The sequence below is a fragment of the Ranitomeya imitator genome, chromosome 6 (genome assembly GCF_032444005.1).
Source record: "Ranitomeya imitator isolate aRanImi1 chromosome 6, aRanImi1.pri, whole genome shotgun sequence".
In the NCBI taxonomy this organism is placed as follows: Eukaryota; Metazoa; Chordata; class Amphibia; order Anura; family Dendrobatidae; genus Ranitomeya; species Ranitomeya imitator.
In genome coordinates, this window is record NC_091287.1 from 433,262,449 (window position 1) to 433,279,803 (window position 17,355).

Sequence of the window (17,355 nt, forward strand, 5' to 3'; positions counted from 1 at the left end):
ACCCCATGGTCAATATATCCACACATTTTCAAGATATTATAGGAACAGCATAACACAGTGTTCTAATGGCAGTATTTAGTAAAACAAACATTCTGAGAGGGGAGTTTCAGATTCACTTTAAATTGGCTGATTTTTGGATGTCAAGAGAGAAATTAGCTTCATGTTGTCTGTCACATTTGGTTGAGTACATTGGTTATTGAATACTATCCTATTAAGAGAAATAAAAATCATACTTAAAAATTTTGTATTTGGATAAATTCCGATGCATTCACACCTGGATTCGCTTTAGCTTGTTACTGGTTTTAACCTGTCCCACTAGCACTTCTTGGAGGAGACCATACGGTAGAAGTTTCCATTTTCTTAGATCTGTAAAAGAAAAATAAGAACATTTTATATTTTGCAAAGAAAAATATTCATTAAAAGCAAAAAAAACTTTCCAAAATGCAGAATGCATATTGCTAATAGTCGCCTTCCAACCACATAAAAAAGGATGTTAAACAGAAAAGGGCCACTTAAAGCTCTGTCACAATGAGGTCATTAAATGAGCGTAAAAGCACATTGGTCATCAAAAGAAACCAACAAAATACCCACCTGAATTCTTTTTAGCCTTGTGCAGGGACATACAATTTTTACAAGCTACAAAAGCTATGATCAGATATCTCATAATCAATTTAAAGTATCGTATTTTCCGGCGTATAAAATGACTGGGCGTATAAGACGACCCCCAACTTTTCCAGTTAAAATATAAAATCTTCTCAAAAGCCGGGGGTTGTCTTATATGCCGGGTGTCATCTTATAGGGTGGGTGCGGAGCAATCTGCGGTCGAAGTATATAGTGGGGGGGAGTGGTCCCGATGATGAGGTGAGGAAACGCCTCACCAGGAAGGTGTAAGTGAAGCAAACTGTCAGCGTCTGGGATGCATGGGTTATGCAAAAAAGAGAGAGAGAGCGGTGATGTGCCTAGAAAAACACTCCTCTTTCACTAATCTGGCTCACCCTTGTATCCTATTATCTCCTTCTCTGCCTCTGCTTCACTTACACTTTCCCGGTGAGGTGCCCCCTCTCCTTGTCATTGGGGTCGCTCCCCCCACAATACCGCAACCGCAGATTACTCCGCACCTGCCCTATAAGACGACACCTGGCGTATAAGACGATACCTGACTTTTGAGAAGATTTTCAAGGGTTAAAAAGTAGTCTTATACGCCAGAAAATACAGTAATTGTTTTCTTTAGCACCTGTAAAATACTGTGTGCATCATTTATACAGACACACACACACGGGACCCAAAAAAAACCATGAATTGTCTATTTTTGGTTATTCACGTTTACATTTTTTTTTATATATTGTTCTGAGCTAATGTTGTGAAGTGCCTCCAGCTATTTTTCTTAACCTCGTCTACGTCCTGTAAACGCTTCCCCTTTAGGTTTCTCATCATTCTTGGGAATAAGAAATCATTGCAGGGGGCTAGGTCAAGAGAGTTAGGAGGGTCAGAAACCGTTGTCAGTCACTTATTTGCCAAAAACTGGTTGATTTTCAATGCTATGTGGGCATATGCATTGTCATGATAAAGAAGCCAGTCCTCCGACCAGCACAATTCAGGTAGTTTTTTTTCTCCCTGCCTCATGCAATTGCTTCAGCAATTGCAGATAGTAAGGTTGATTCACTGTGGTTTTCCGAGGAACAAATTCAAAGTGAACAGCTAATTTGATGTTGAAAAAACAAACTATCATGGACTTCAAGTTTGATTTCACTTGATGAGCTTTACTGGTTTGGGCAATGAAGCGGTCATCCACTGGCTGGACTGCTGTTTTGTTTCAGGATCATAGGAGTTTCACCAAGATTCATCCCCTGTGATGATGACTTGTCAAAAAAACCAAAAAAACACCAGGGTCAGCCTTCCTACTCACCTGGCCTAGCCCCCTTGTGACGACTTCTTATTCCCAAGAATGAAGAAAAACCTAAAAAATGAAAAACATTTTCAGGACGTAGAAAAGATTTAAAAAAAATAGCTGGAGGCACTTAACTGCATTAGTTCAGAAGAATATAAAAAATGTTTTCAACAGTGAAAAAATGCACACATTTGACCTAAAACATTTTAACACAAGTCCTAAAAGTAGATAAAGAACAAAGAGCTGATGGTACTGTGGGACACCTTCCAATTTTGAAGGGGGGGAATTAAGCATGAACATATGTCTTATCACCAACTCTAACCTTGGCTGACCACTGTGTCTATGGTTCCCAATGCTGCCCAGTTCTCAGTGTCCCCATTGCTGAGAAATACAGGCAGATCCTTCATCATTCAATACTAATCCTGATGGTATTGCTGTTTACCCCATTTTGCAAGTTTTTTTTAAATACTTCTAAAAAAGGGAAAACAATAAGGCACAATGCTGTATGTAAGACCAGTCTTAAGATAAAATCGATCCTTAATTCTTTCCATGCAATAGGCAGAGTTATAATGTTATGGACTTGGGAACGTTGAGGGTTTTTCTTCATGAAGTTACACTCATTTATAGCACAATGTTAGAATACAAAAGGTTTTAAAAATGCAGTGTTTTTTTCCACTGTTGCTTTGAGGGTATGCTGCAGACTTTCAATTGGCATCATGCCTATTATGCTGCAAATCTGCAATACAAAGGGTCCAATCCGTCAAATTCCCAGCACATACATGAAGATTTCCACTTGGATTTTCAGCAAAATCAGCACAAATGCTTCAATAGCATTTAAAAATGTGTGCCAACAGAAATGTTGGGTGCAAAGAACTTTATGACATGGGCAAAATTGTCTCTAAGGCAGAGAAGCACAAAATCAGAGTCAATTTAACTGCAGGTTGACAAACACTGCTCATCTGTCATGCGCTGCCATGTTTACTGTCTACAACCCTATAGTTAGCACATATTCAAGTATGTGCATATGTTAAATTGTCTGGAAATACCAGAACTTAGAAAGTGTACTGTGTTTGTAATTCTTACAATGCCCTCCCAGGGTAATTGTTCATCACTACTTTGCTATTAAGAGTTTAGTTCGAGCTAGCCATCTCACATTTCGCACCAGGAAATGTTTTACAAAAACTTAAGAAACCAGGTCTTTAGTGAAAAACAAAAAAATTAAAAAAAATGTTTTTTAAACCAGACCCAGACCATGGACCCTGCTCGTAAAACCTAGGAGCCAGAAACCATGTAACCCACATGGAGGATTTATTCAGGAGGCTAATCTGTGCCCCCATACACGACTATAAACGCCATTACACAAGCTGAATGGCTAATAAGATACAGTATTAGATCTTAAGATGCCATCCTTTCGGCAATAACCTACTATAGGCATCAACACCATAGACACAGAACTAGTAATCACTAAACATATCTTTACTACCAGGCAGCAGCAAAAAGCTACCAGCCAGTTCACAGGCAGGTAATCCAACCCAAGCCATCACACTACTGGAAAGTCTCTACAATGGGCTGGCTAAGATGAGAGAATGTAAAATTGTCTGTTTCTCTAGAGAAAAAAAACAAAAAACATGTCTGTTTTTGCATTTCTACGCCATCCATTTTATAAAGGCAGCAATTTTTAAATCTTTAGAACTTAGACTTAGAACCTTTAGACTTATGGTGCCCTTTTAATTGCAAGTGGATCAGTGGGGTTAAGGGCCATGAAAACTAATACACACACACTCACGCACAGGTGCTTCTCACAAAATTAGAATATCATCAAAAAGTTAATTTATTTCAGTTCTTCAATACAAAAAGTGAAACTCATTAAATAGAGTCATTACAAACAGTGATCTATTTCTAGTGTTTGTTTCTGTTTATGTTGATGATTATTGCTTATTAGGCAATGAAAACCCAAAAGTCTTTATCTCAGTAAATTAGAATACCTTATAACACCAGCTTGAAAAATTATTTTAAAATCCGAAATGTTGGCCTACTGAACTGTATGCTCAGTAAATGTACTCAATACTTGGTCGGGGCTCTTTTTGCATCAATGCGGCATGGCATGGAGATCAGCCTGTGGCACTGCTGAGGTGTTATGAAAGCCCAGGTTGCTTTGATAGCAGCCTAGAGGTAGTCTGCATTGTTGGGTCTGGGGTCTCATCTTCCTCTTGACAATATCCCATATCTATGGGGTTAAGGTCAGGAGAGTTTGCTGGCCAATCAAGTACAGTGATACTCTTGTTTTTAAACCAGGTACTGGTACTTTTGGCAGTGTGGACAGGTGCCAAGTCCTGCAGGAGAATGAAATTTCCATCTTCAAAAAGCTTGTCAACAGAGGGAAACATGAAGTGCTCTAAAATGTACTGGTAGACGGCTGCGCTGACTTTGGTCTTGATAAAACAGTAGACCTACACCAGCAGATGACATGCTTCCCAAACCATCACTGATTGTGGAAGCTTTACAGTAGACCTCAAGCATCTTGGATTGTGTGCCTTTCAAAAAATAGCAATAACTCTGTATATGGATTAACAACACAGATATACCCACTAAAACAGTTCACTAAATACAGCGCAAGTGGAGATAAAACATAACTTTTACTAGAACAATATAAAAGTACAAATCAAAAAAGCCACCCAAAAGTGATATAAAATATATAGGGTGAGGTCCCAACAAAGAGACCCCGCAAAGAAACCCTTAAAGGGATTCAAAAATTACCGCCTGCAAAGATGCTTGCGGATAAAAAGCAGACCAATATATGATTCACAAGTTAGCTAGCAAAAACAACTACATTAGAGTCATGAAGCAATATTACATATAATTGGTTGCATGTAAATAGATAAATATTGCACAGTGGCACAAAAAAACGGCATCTAAACCACGATGTCATTAATAGGAGTCAGGATAAAAAAATGGAACATTCTCACCGACTCCAACGTAGATAGGCAGGAGACCCGGAAAGCCTCTTGCACCGGCAGCGATCCGGAACATGAAGAAGGGAACTGACAATACCCTGTCATTCCCTATGGGGCTAACAGTAGTCTATCCCCACAGCTCCTGCCCTTACAAGGGCAGTCCACAACTACCCCTGCAAACACATGCCCTGCACTCTCCCTGTGGTCAGTCCCGACGCGTTTCCTACAAGCTAATCATCAGGGGACCTGCTTGATTATAGAGAAAAGTGCTCAAAAGGGAGACATAAGTTGCTGCCACCCTCTATGCTATCCTGCAGAGGGTGGATAAAGTATGGGGCTGGTCTTTAAATAGGAAGCAGCCAAGAAAACCAATTGACCACTTCAAATTGGATAAAAACGTAACCTGTGTGATTGTACTGAGTAACAGGTGATATGTCTGTCAGAGAACCTATCAGTCCCGCCCACTACACAAATTGGCATCCACATCTCATAAAAAGAAACACGGACACCATATGGGCGGTGACAGTGGGACTAACCTCTATGATGGCGTCACACGCCATAAGCCACGAGGAGACCGGGCGCCGCATAGAATGTACCGCACGCCGGCATACGAAGGGAGACCTCTATGATGACGTCACACGCCATAAACCACGAGGAGACCGAGCGCTGTGGAAAGTGTGCTGCACGCCGGAAGCAGCCGACCTGCGCAGTGAGAGCCGGAAACTCATCGGCTCACCCAGAGGCCTCCATTGACATGCGCACTGCGGACATATGGTCGCTAAGCGACCAGAACGCCGGATTGTCTGATGCACTACGGAGATGCCCAGCGGCTGCTGACAAGCGCCGGAGGAGCCAGAAATAAAATCTCCCCAGCGCAACTAGAGACAGACGCTGTATCACATATATCTCAAATAAACGGTTATGGTAGCTGAGCGCTAAACATGCGCACCTAACCACAACACATAAATGCACCTGTATGAAAGGAGGGCGGTAATCATGACCTTCCAGAAGCCAAAAAGATACCCAGATACAATAACATGAATTAAAGACACAGCTGACAATCCCATATATTATAGAAAAAAGCAGCAATCCAACTAAGGAATACTGTGAGGAGTTGAGACAGATTTTACAGGAAGGTTTGGAGGGAGGTGTTATTGATAAAACAGAATTTGATTTCATCTTCCCTCTGCATCCTGTGACGTCTACCTTTTACTGCCTCCCGAAGGTACATAAGGGCCTGAACCCTTTGAAAGGCAGGCCCATTGTATCAGGGGTAGGGAGTTTGTGCCAGAACGCAGGTACTTACCTGGACCGCGTGTTGTCCCCTTTTGTGTCTTCCTTGCAGGAAGCCTTTGCAGGTGTTTTTTGTTAATTATTCTAATTTACTGAGATAATGACTTTTGGGTTTTCATTGGCTGAAAGTGATAATTATCAACTTTAACAGAAATAAACACTTGAAATAGATCACTCTGTTTGTAATGACAATTTTTTTCGTTAATCATAGACAAATCAATGTAAAAGGAAAAGTAATTACTTGGCTAATTACTTTTTTTCATTTCTTCTTTACTTATGTGTGTAGTGATAATGCACCAAGGGCAAGATATTTATGCTTGGAACAAGTCTGTAATCACTATGTGCCTGCTGATTCGTGACTGCGTACGATATGCATGCCTTGTTAATGCTGGTGTGAGCAGGCGGACATGTGACCACATGTAAGCAATTTACAAACTGCTGTCATAGGCTTGTAGAAGTGATAAAAATAAATGCATCCACTGCTGCCGCTGGTCTTAGTTGACAGTTTGCACCGGTGACATCAAGACAACAGTACAGGTGACTGGTACAGCTAATCACAGAGTTCAGTGGTCTCACAATAACTACTTCTGCATCACCACTGAGTCTAGTTATTAGGCCGGTGTCACACTTGCAACTGCAATGCGAGAAACTCGTGCGAGTCTCTCGCCTCAATACTCGGAACTGCCGCCGGCGGTTCGGACCGAAGCGGTCAGCTGCATAGAAATGCATGCAGCCGCACTCTCCGGTCCCGAGTACAGGGTATTCAGGCGCAAGATTGTCACATTGCAGTTGCAAGTGTGACACCAGCCTTAGTCTGTTACATGCACTGAAGTCATGTCATGAACACAGCAGCCTGTTAAAATGGAACCTGTCCCAGCAAAAACGCTACTAATCTGTCCAGGCCCCGCACTTAGCCGAACGCTGCAAGGAGAAAATTAACTATTATTCCTGGCAGCATTCGGTTTCAGGTACAGGGGCGGCTCTGGTTCAGTCACCACTCTGAGAATACAGCACCTGGCCCTGACTGGCAGCCAGCCCTAGGTTAAAAGCATTACCAGTATTAAGCCCATATCTACAGGTTAATAGCGGGTTTGCTTGTGACAGGTTCACTTTTAAGACCATGGTCAGCAGCAGCAGAGAGTCAGTGCTGGAGCAACAGTGATCAAATATACCCAAATTTATTTTTCACATTGGCAAACCTATCAACAAAGAATATTTCTCAGAAAACTTTGGTAAAATATTAAAACAAACACGCATGCACGCACGCACGCAAGCACGCACGCAAGCACACACTTGAATGACACCAGAGAAGCTTGTGGAAGGATATACCAAACATTTGACCCAAGTCATTCAGTTTATGGGCAATGGTACCAAATACTAATTAAATGTATGTAAACTTTTGATTTTGCTGTAAGTAATAAAAATGTTTAAAAACATTCTCTCTCTCTTTCATTATTCTGGCAGTTGGCAAATATTAATAATTATGGTAATCCTTATTGGCCTAAAACGGGAAAGGATTTTTCTGATTTCATGTCAGATATTGAGAAAAACATGCATATGTGTCTTTATATGGTGTATGTAAACTTCTGGTTCAGCTCTATATATTTAAGATTTTTACACAAAACTTTGCTATACAGAGCTCAATCCTATAATACAGCTTCTCAAGACCTCTAAAGTCATCCTGTTAGCAGGTGATACTTAACTGAACACTTAAGAGCCCCATGCAAAATAAAAACAAATAAATCAAATACAGCTGTGTAGCTGTCATCCTGGGGTCACAAGACTTTGTCTGCAGTCGTCACTTTTCTATCTCGGGTTGCCGCCAGGGCTGTGGAGTCAGAGTTATGGAGTCTAAGTCGGAGCCCATCTTGGTGGAGTCATGGAATTTGAGGAGTCTGAGTCGGAGGTTTGGCTTACCGACTCCACAGCCCTGGTTGCGACAGGCCGTTTCGTGGTTGGTACCAGCATCAGAAGTGACAAATTATTGTTCACCTTTCACAGGACCACTGTGACTGCAGAGGTAAAGTTAAACAGTGCATCATAAGAAGAAGGCCGCAGCTCTTCTATGACAGGTGATATCACTTCCAGTATTGGCGTAGACCTCAGAGTGGCCTGCATTAGATCCATGAAGTAGGCGATAGCAGGCGAGTGAAGCACATTTTGTTATTTTCACATAATCCAAGTCCTACAAATTGCCAAGTTGGACCTCCATATATTGGATTGGATTCCCAGCACATCCCACAGATAAGTGATCCAATTGAGATCTGGAGAATTTCCAGTGCAGATCAATCAATACCTTGACCTTAGTCATGTTCAAACTATTCCAAATAATTTCTGCAGTAGGTCAGGGGACATATTCCTAAAGAAAGAAACCATTAACATTAGGAAATACCACTGACATGTAAAGGTGTACCATGTTTGCAACTATTTGATAGGTGGTACATACAGTGGGGCAAAAAAGTATTTAGTCAGTCAGCAATAGTGCAAGTTCCACCGCTTAAAAAGATGAGAGGCATCTGTAATTTACATCATAGGTAGACCTCAACTATGGGAGACAAACTGAGAAAAAAAAATCCAGAAAATCACATTGCCTGTTTTTTTATCATTTTTTTTGCATATTATGGTGGAAAATAAGTATTTGGTCAGAAACAAACAATCAAGATTTCTGGCTCTCACAGACCTGTAACTTCTTCTTTAAGAGTCTCCTCTTTCCTCCACTCATTACCTGTAGTAATGGCACCTGTTTAAACTTGTTATCAGTATAAAAAGACACCTGTGCACACCCTCAAACAGTCTGACTCCAAACTCCACTATGGTGAAGACCAAAGAGCTGTCAAAGGACACCAGAAACAAAATTGTAGCCCTGCACCAGGCTGGGAAGACTGAATCTGCAATAGCCAACCAGCTTGGAGTGAAGAAATCAACAGTGGGAGCAATAATTAGAAAATGGAAGACATACAAGACCACTGATAATCTCCCTCGATCTGGGGCTCCACGCAAAATCCCACCCCGTGGGGTCAGAATGATCACAAGAACGGTGAGCAAAAATCCCAGAACCACTCGGGGGGACCTAGTGAATGAACTGCAGAGAGCTGGGACCAATGTAACAAGGCCTACCATAAGTAACACACTACGCCACCATGGACTCAGATCCTGCAGTGCCAGACGTGTCCCACTGCTTAAGCCAGTACATGTCCGGGCCCGTCTGAAGTTTGCTAGAGAGCATTTGGATGATCCAGAGGAGTTTTGGGAGAATGTCCTATGGTCTGATGAAACCAAACTGGAACTGTTTGGTAGAAACACAACTTGTCGTGTTTGGAGGAAAAAGAATACTGAGTTGCATCCATCAAACACCATACCTACTGTAAAGCATGGTGGTGGAAACATCATGCTTTGGGGCTATTTCTCTGCAAAGGGGCCAGGACGACTGATCCGGGTACATGAAAGAATGAATGGGGCCATGTATCGTGAGATTTTGAGTGCAAACCTCCGTCCATCAGCAACGGCATTGAAGATGAAACGTGGCTGGGTCTTTCAACATGACAATGATCCAAAGCACACCGCCAGGGCAATGAAGGAGTGGCTTCGTAAGAAGCATTTCAAGGTCCTGGAGTGGCCTAGCCAGTCTCCAGATCTCAACCCTATAGAAAACCTTTGGAGGGAGTTGAAAGTCCGTGTTGCCAAGCGAAAAGCCAAAAACATCACTGCTCTAGAGGAGATCTGCATGGAGGAATGGGCCAACATACCAACAACAGTGTGTGGCAACCTTGTGAAGACTTACAGAAAACGTTTGACCTCTGTCATTGCCAACAAAGGATATATTACAAAGTATTGAGATGAAATTTTGTTTCTGACCAAATACTTATTTTCCACCATAATATGCAAATAAAATGTTAAAAAAACAGACAATGTGATTTTCTGGATTTTTTTTTCTCAGTTTGTCTCCCATAGTTGAGGTTTACCTATGATGTAAATTACAGACGCCTCTCATCTTTTTAAGTGGTGGAACTTGCACTATTGCTGACTGACTAAATACTTTTTTGCCCCACTGTATCTATATATATAATTGTCTAAGGGTCACTTCCGTCTGTCTGTCTGTCCTTCTGTCACGGTTATTCATTCGCTAATTGGTATCGGCAGCTGCCTGTCATGGCTGCCGCGACCAATCAGCGACGGGCACAGTCCGATTAGTCCCTCCCCTACTCCCCTGCACTCACTGCCCGGCGCCCGCTCCGTAATCCCCTCCACTCACCGCTCACACAGGGTTAATGGCAGCGGTAACGGCCCGCGGTGTTAGTCTCTATACTACGTGGCTCTGTGCTGGGCAATATACTACGTGCCTGGGCAATATACTACGTGGCTCTACTATATACTATGTGGCTGGGCAATATACTACGTGACTGGGCAATATACCGTACTAAGTGGCTCTGCTATATACTACGTGGCTGGGCAATATATTACGTCACTGGGCAATATACTACGTCACCGGGCAATATACTACGTGACTGGGCAATATACTACGTAGCTGGGCAATATACTACGTAGCTGGGCAATATACTACATAGCTGGGCAATATACTACGTAGCTGGGCAATATACTACGTGGCTCTGCTATATACTACGTGGCTCTGCTATATACTACGTGGCTGGGCAATATATTACGTCACTGGGCAATATACTACGTCACCGGGCAATATACTACGTGACTGGGCAATATACTACGTGGCTGGGCAATATACTACGTGGCTGGGCAATATACTACGTGGCTGGGCAATATACTACGTGGCTGGGCAATATACTACGTGACTGGGCAATATACTACGTGGCTGGGCAATATACTACGTGGCTGGGCAATATACTACGTGACTGGGCAATATACTACGTGACTGGGCAATATACTACGTGGCTCTTTGCTGTATACTACGTGGCTGGGCAATATACTACGTGGACATGCATATTCTAGAATACCCGATGCGTTAGAATCGGGCCACCATCTAGTCTACTATATAATTGTCTAAGGGTCACTTCCGTCTTTCTGTCCTTCTGTCTGTCTGTCACGGATATTCATTGGTCGCGGCCTCTGTCTGTCAAGGAAATCCAAATCGCTGATTGGTCGTGGAAAAAAACGCCACGACCAATCAGCGACGGGCACAGTTCAGGAGAAAATGGCCGCTCCTTACTCCCCGCAATCACTGCCCAGCACCCGCATACTCCCCTCTAGCCACCGCTAACACAGGGTTAATGCCGGCGGTAACGGACCGCGTTAAGCCGCGGGTAACGCACTGTTACCGCCGCTATTAACCCTGTGTGTCCTCAACTTTTTACTATTGATGCTGCCTATGCGGCATCAATAGTAAAAAATCTAATGTTAAAAATAATAAAAAAAAAACAAAAACCTGCTATACTCACCCTCCGTTGTCCGCCGAGCAGCTCGCGCCGGCCGCCATCTTCCGTTCCCGGCGATGCATTGCGAAATTACCCAGAAGACTTAGCGGCCTTGCGAGACCGCTAAGTCCTCTGGGTAATTTTGCAATGCATCCTGGGAACGGAAGATGGCGGTAGCCGCGCGCTCATCGCCTGCACCAGATCCGAAGGCGAGTATGTTACAACTACAAGGGGCCCTTGGATCCGAAGGTGAGTATGTTTATTTTTTAACCTGTGACATACGTGGCTGGGCAATATAATATGTGGCTGGGCAATATACTATGTGGCTCTGTGCTGTATACTACGTCACTGTGCAATATACTATGTGGCTCTGTGCTGTATACTACGTCGCTGTGCAATATACTACGTGGCTCTGTGCTGTATACTACGTAGCTGAGCAATATACTACGTCACTGGGCAATATACTACGTGGCTCTGTGCTGTATTCTACGTAGCTGTGCAATATACTACGTGGCTCTGTGCTGTACACTACGCCACTGTGCAATATACTACGTCACTGGGCAATATACTACGTGGCTGGGCAATATACTACGTGGCTGGGCAATATACTACGTGGCTGGGCAATATACTACGTGGCTCTGTGCTGTATACTATGTCGCTGGGCAATATACGTCACTGGGCAATATACTACGTGGCTGGGCAATATACTACGTGACTGGGCAATATACTACGTGGACATGCATATTCTAGAATACCCGATGCGTTAGAATCGGGCCACCATCTAGTTAAAGTATAATTTGTGTCATTGTTTGGATCCAATGAATGCTAATGGAACACAGCCCAGGTCATTGCTGGCTTATCGTTTTCCCATTGTGCATCCTTGTAAAATCTTTTCCTCCCTAAATAACATCCAGAATCGGCCATCCATGACTTAAATCACACTCTTTTTTTTTTTTTATCAAGCTAGGCTACCTCCTTTTATTATTCTATGGTCCAGTTTGATGGCCATTGGAAGTGGTAGGCGCATGTTAGCATAGGTCTTTTAACCGGTCAGCAGTTACACAACCACATACACAGCAAACAGAGTGTTCTGACATTTTTCTGTAATAGCCAGTATTAACTTTTTCAACGATTTGCTCTTCAGTATGGATCAGACCAGATACGCTTGGTCTTCACACCTTAATTGGAATAAAAAAAAACAAAAAAAAAACCTTGGAGCCCATCAATCTGTTGTCAGCTCACTGGTTTTCCATCTTTGGACCACTTTTGGTAGCTACTAAGCACTAATTGGAACACCAATACAAGAACTAACATGTTGGGGATAATCAATAAACAACACAATTTAGCCATAAAATTTAGCCTTTGTCAAAGTGGCTTTCCGTTTGCTTCTAATGCATAAAACTGAAATCATCACCGATGCATAAAAATAATTCTAAATATGCATGGCTCCTCATCCCTATCCTGGTATGCATGGCTCCTCATCCCTATCCTGGTATGCATGGCTCCTCATCCCTATCCTGGTATGCATGGCTCCTCATCCCCATCCTGGTATGCATTGCTCCTCATCCCTATCCTGGTATGCATGGCTCCTCATCCCCATCCTGGTATGCATGGCCTCCTCATCCCTATCCTGGTATGCATGGCTCCTCATCCCCATCTTGGTATGCATGGCCTCCTCATCCCTATCCTGGTATGCATGGCTCCTCATCCCCATCCTGGTATGCATTGCCTCCTCATCCCTATCCTGGTATGCATGGCTCCTCATCCCCATCCTGGTATGCATGGCCTCCTCATCCCTATCCTGGTATGCATGGCTCCTCATCCCCATCTTGGTATGCATGGCCTCCTCATCCCTATCCTGGTATGCATGGCTCCTCATCCCCATCCTGGTATGCATGGCCTCCTCATCCCTATCCTGGTATGCATGGCTCCTCATCCCCATCCTGGTATGCATTGCTGCTCATCCCTATCCTGGTATGCACTGCACCCAGCAGAAAAAGGTTTAAAAAAGCCCAAAACATCCTACTTACTGTCCCTGCGCTCCCTTGCAGAGTCTTGTTATCTCAATGAGAATAACTGTTTAACTCCATATCAGCATGGGTTTATGAGAAATCGCTCCTGTCAAACCAATCTAATCAGTTTTTATGAAGAGGTAAGCTATAGGCTGGACCATAGTGAGTCATTGGACGTGGTATATCTCGATTTTTCCAAAGCGTTTGATACCGTGCCGCACAAGAGGTTGGTACACAAAATGAGAATGCTTGGTCTGGGGGAAAATGTGTGTAAATGGGTTAGTAACTGGCTTAGTGATAGAAAGCAGAGGGTGGTTATAAATGGTATAGTCTCTAACTGGGTCGCTGTGACCAGTGGGGTACCGCAGGGGTCAGTATTGGGACCTGTTCTCTTCAACATATTCATTAATGATCTGGTAGAAGGTTTACACAGTAAAATATCGATATTTGCAGATGATACAAAACTATGTAAAGCAGTTAATACAAGAGAAGATAGTATTCTGCTACAGATGGATCTGGATAAGTTGGAAACTTGGGCTGAAAGGTGGCAGATGAGGTTTAACAATGATAAATGTAAGGTTATACACATGGGAAGAAGGAATCAATATCACCATTACACACTGAATGGGAAACCACTGGGTAAATCTGACAGGGAGAAGGACTTGGGGATCCTAGTTAATGATAAACTTACCTGGAGCAGCCAGGCAGCAGCTGCCAAGGCAAACAGGATCATGGGGTGCATTAAAAGAGGTCTGGATACACATGATGAGAGCATTATACTGCCTCTGTACAAATCCCTAGTTAGACCGCACATGGAGTACTGTGTCCAGTTTTGGTCACCGGTGCTGAGGAAGGATATAATGGAACTAGAGAGAGTACAAAGGAGGGCAACAAAATTAATAAAGGGGATGGGAGAACTACAATACCCAGATAGATTAGCGAAATTAGGATTATTTAGTCTAGAAAAAAGACGACTGAGGGGCGATCTAATAACCATGTATAAGTATATAAGGGGACAATACAAATATCTCGCTGAGGATCTGTTTATACCAAGGAAGGTGACGGGCACAAGGGGGCATTCTTTGCGTCTGGAGGAAAGAAGGTTTTTCCACCAACATAGAAGAGTATTCTTTACTGTTAGGGCAGTGAGAATCTGGAATTGCTTGCCTGAGGAGGTGGTGATGGCGAACTCAGTCGAGGGGTTCAAGAGAGGCCTGGATGTCTTCCTGGAGCAGAACAATATTGTATCATACAATTATTAGGTTCTGTAGAAGGACGTAGATCTGGGGATTTATTATGATGGAATATAGGCTGAACTGGATGGACAAATGTCTTTTTTCGGCCTTACTAACTATGTTACTATGATGCCAGCAGCTGCAGAAGTGGGGTGATCACGTGTGTCGGCTACTAAAGAGTAATGAATATTCACTGTGCTTGCAGTGAATATTCATTTTGCTTCAATAGCGGGCACAGCAGTCGCGAAGCCGCCGGCTTCCTGCAGCGGCCAGGGGATCACGTGTGCCCACTAAAGTGAACAAATATTTTACAGGAAGCGATCGAGAAATATTATGGAACCCAAAATGTTACAGATAAAAATTCTAATTTAACCAGCACAAAACCGTTCGTCTTTGGTACTTTAGGGGGTTCTCACATTACTGGTTGAGAAAAGACTCTTGAAAAACAATATGGCTCCTTCCCCCTAAAATAAAATCCAGTGAGTTCTGCGCTCCCAAATCCAAATGCCTCCCTCTTCCTGGGTCCCACTGTGCCAATGCCACAGTAAATGGCCACATTTGGCATTATTGTAGCGGGGAGAGAGATTACGGGGAGCATATCTCCAGAAGCACAAGCTGGGCACAATATATGGAAGCGCTACAATATGAGGGCTCTACAGTATGTGGGAGTACAATGTATAGGCACTAAACTGGCATATTTCCAATTTTTTTTGTAAGTATAAATAGCTATAAGGGACTAACAAGGGTGTACATATAATCCTTAAAATATAGGGTTGTTAATGATCTATATATATAATTGTCTAAGGGTCACTTCCGTCTGTCTGTCTGTCCTTCTGTCACGGTTATTCATTCGCTGATTGGTCTCGACAGCTTCCGGTCCCAGGGCTGGTGTGCGACAAGGACCTGCCGTGACCGCGACGTCATCATAGGTCCTGCTCACACCAGCCCTGGGACCACCGGAAGCTGCCGCTGGCAATGGAGCGGTCCCGGGAGCGTGACGAGGAGCGGCAAAGGCGGAGGATGGTGAGTATAGCAGGACTTCCAACGGGCCTTCGGAAGGTGAGTATATGTTTTTTTTTTTTAAGTCTCTATACTACGTGGCTCTGTGCTGGGCAATATACTACGTGACTCTGCTATATACTATGTGGCTGGGCAATATACCATACTACGTGGCTCTGCTATATACTACGTGACTGGGCAATATACCGTACTACGTGGATCTGCTATATACTACGTGGCTGGGCAATATACTACGTGGCTGGGCAATATACTACGTGGCTGGGCAATATACTACATGGCTGGGCAATATACTACGTGGCTGGGCAATATACTACGTGACTGGGCAATATACTACGTCGCTGGGCAATATACTACGTGGACATGCATATTCTAGAATACCCGATGCGTTAGAATCGGGCCACCATCTAGTGAATAATAAACACCTAAAGGAAACCCTCAGTGCACAACAATATTAAATATAGACCAATAAATTACTGTTTTGATTAACTGAATCTATACAGTCAGAAGATCCAATAGAACGCCATTCCCTATGGCTCTTTCTTAAAGTGGTCCAAAAATATATGGAAGATACATTTTTCAATCTCAGGAAGGATAAGAGGACTCAATAAGTTATATGGGAGAGATCCCAGATGCTACCACACAAGGCCTAGGAAACTCTGGGTGTCTGCTAAAACTTTCCTGCCTAACATTATTAAACATATTTGCAACTCTCCAAAATGAAGCATAGCACAGTTGTTACAAAATAGTCACTGCAGTTCTAGATGAATTCATTGAGAGTTGCAATTTGTTACAATGGGGTCCGCAAATGTCGCCCACAGAAAAGTCTGTGCTCCAAAAGCCAAATAGCGCTCCCTCTTTCTCAGTCCATTACCGCATTCGGGAGAAATTGCTAAATAAATTATGGGGTGAAATTTCACCCATTAACTCTTGTGTACCTGACAATTTGCTGCAAATACAAAAATTACATTTTTATGACTAAAATGTCATTGCCAAGTCTCAATGTTCTAAAATTCTGTGAGGCACCTATGGGTTCAAAATACTTATTACACCTCTAGATTAATTCCTTAGGCAGTGAAATTTCCAATATGGGATCACCTGGTGCGGTTTCTGCTGTTCTGGCACCTCAGGGGCTAAGCTAATGGAGCACAATCTATTCAAACTGAATATGCATTCTAAAAGTCAAGTAGTGCTCTGACACATCTGATCCCTGCCAGGTTCTTGGTAGTGTTCAACCACATATGGAGTACTGTCACATTCAGGAGAAATTGCATAAAAAAATTAAAAAAAAATTTGTGGGGCCCGATTTCTCCCATTACTACAAGTGTAACATTTGGTGCTAAAACAGTATTTTTGTGGGAATTTTTTTGGTTTGTACGTTTAAAAGTTATAAAGTTTTGTGAATCACCTGTAGGTTAAAACGCTCATTACACCCCTAGATGAATACCTAGAGGGTCTAGATTTAAAAATGGGGTTATTTGTGGGTGGGGTTCTGCGGTTTTCGTATGTCAGGGGCTCTCCAAATGCAACATGGCATACACAATCTATTCCAGACAAAAAAGTGCTCTTTCC

The 17,355-nt window shown here is 42.9% G+C and overlaps 1 protein-coding gene across 2 annotated transcripts in view; it reads right to left on the reverse strand.

Annotated features, from left to right (window-relative positions):
• PLAG1 (PLAG1 zinc finger) overlaps positions 1 to 17,355 on the reverse strand; it is a 64,376-nt gene that overhangs the window by 11,574 nt on the left and 35,447 nt on the right. Inside the window, exon 2 of one of the 2 annotated variants that reach the window (XM_069731370.1) lies at positions 275 to 366. The gene's annotated coding sequence lies outside the window, so the exon portion shown is untranslated. Of the gene's footprint in view, positions 1 to 233; positions 367 to 17,355 lie in introns of both variants that reach the window. The other variant, XM_069731369.1, reaches the window with a different exon arrangement.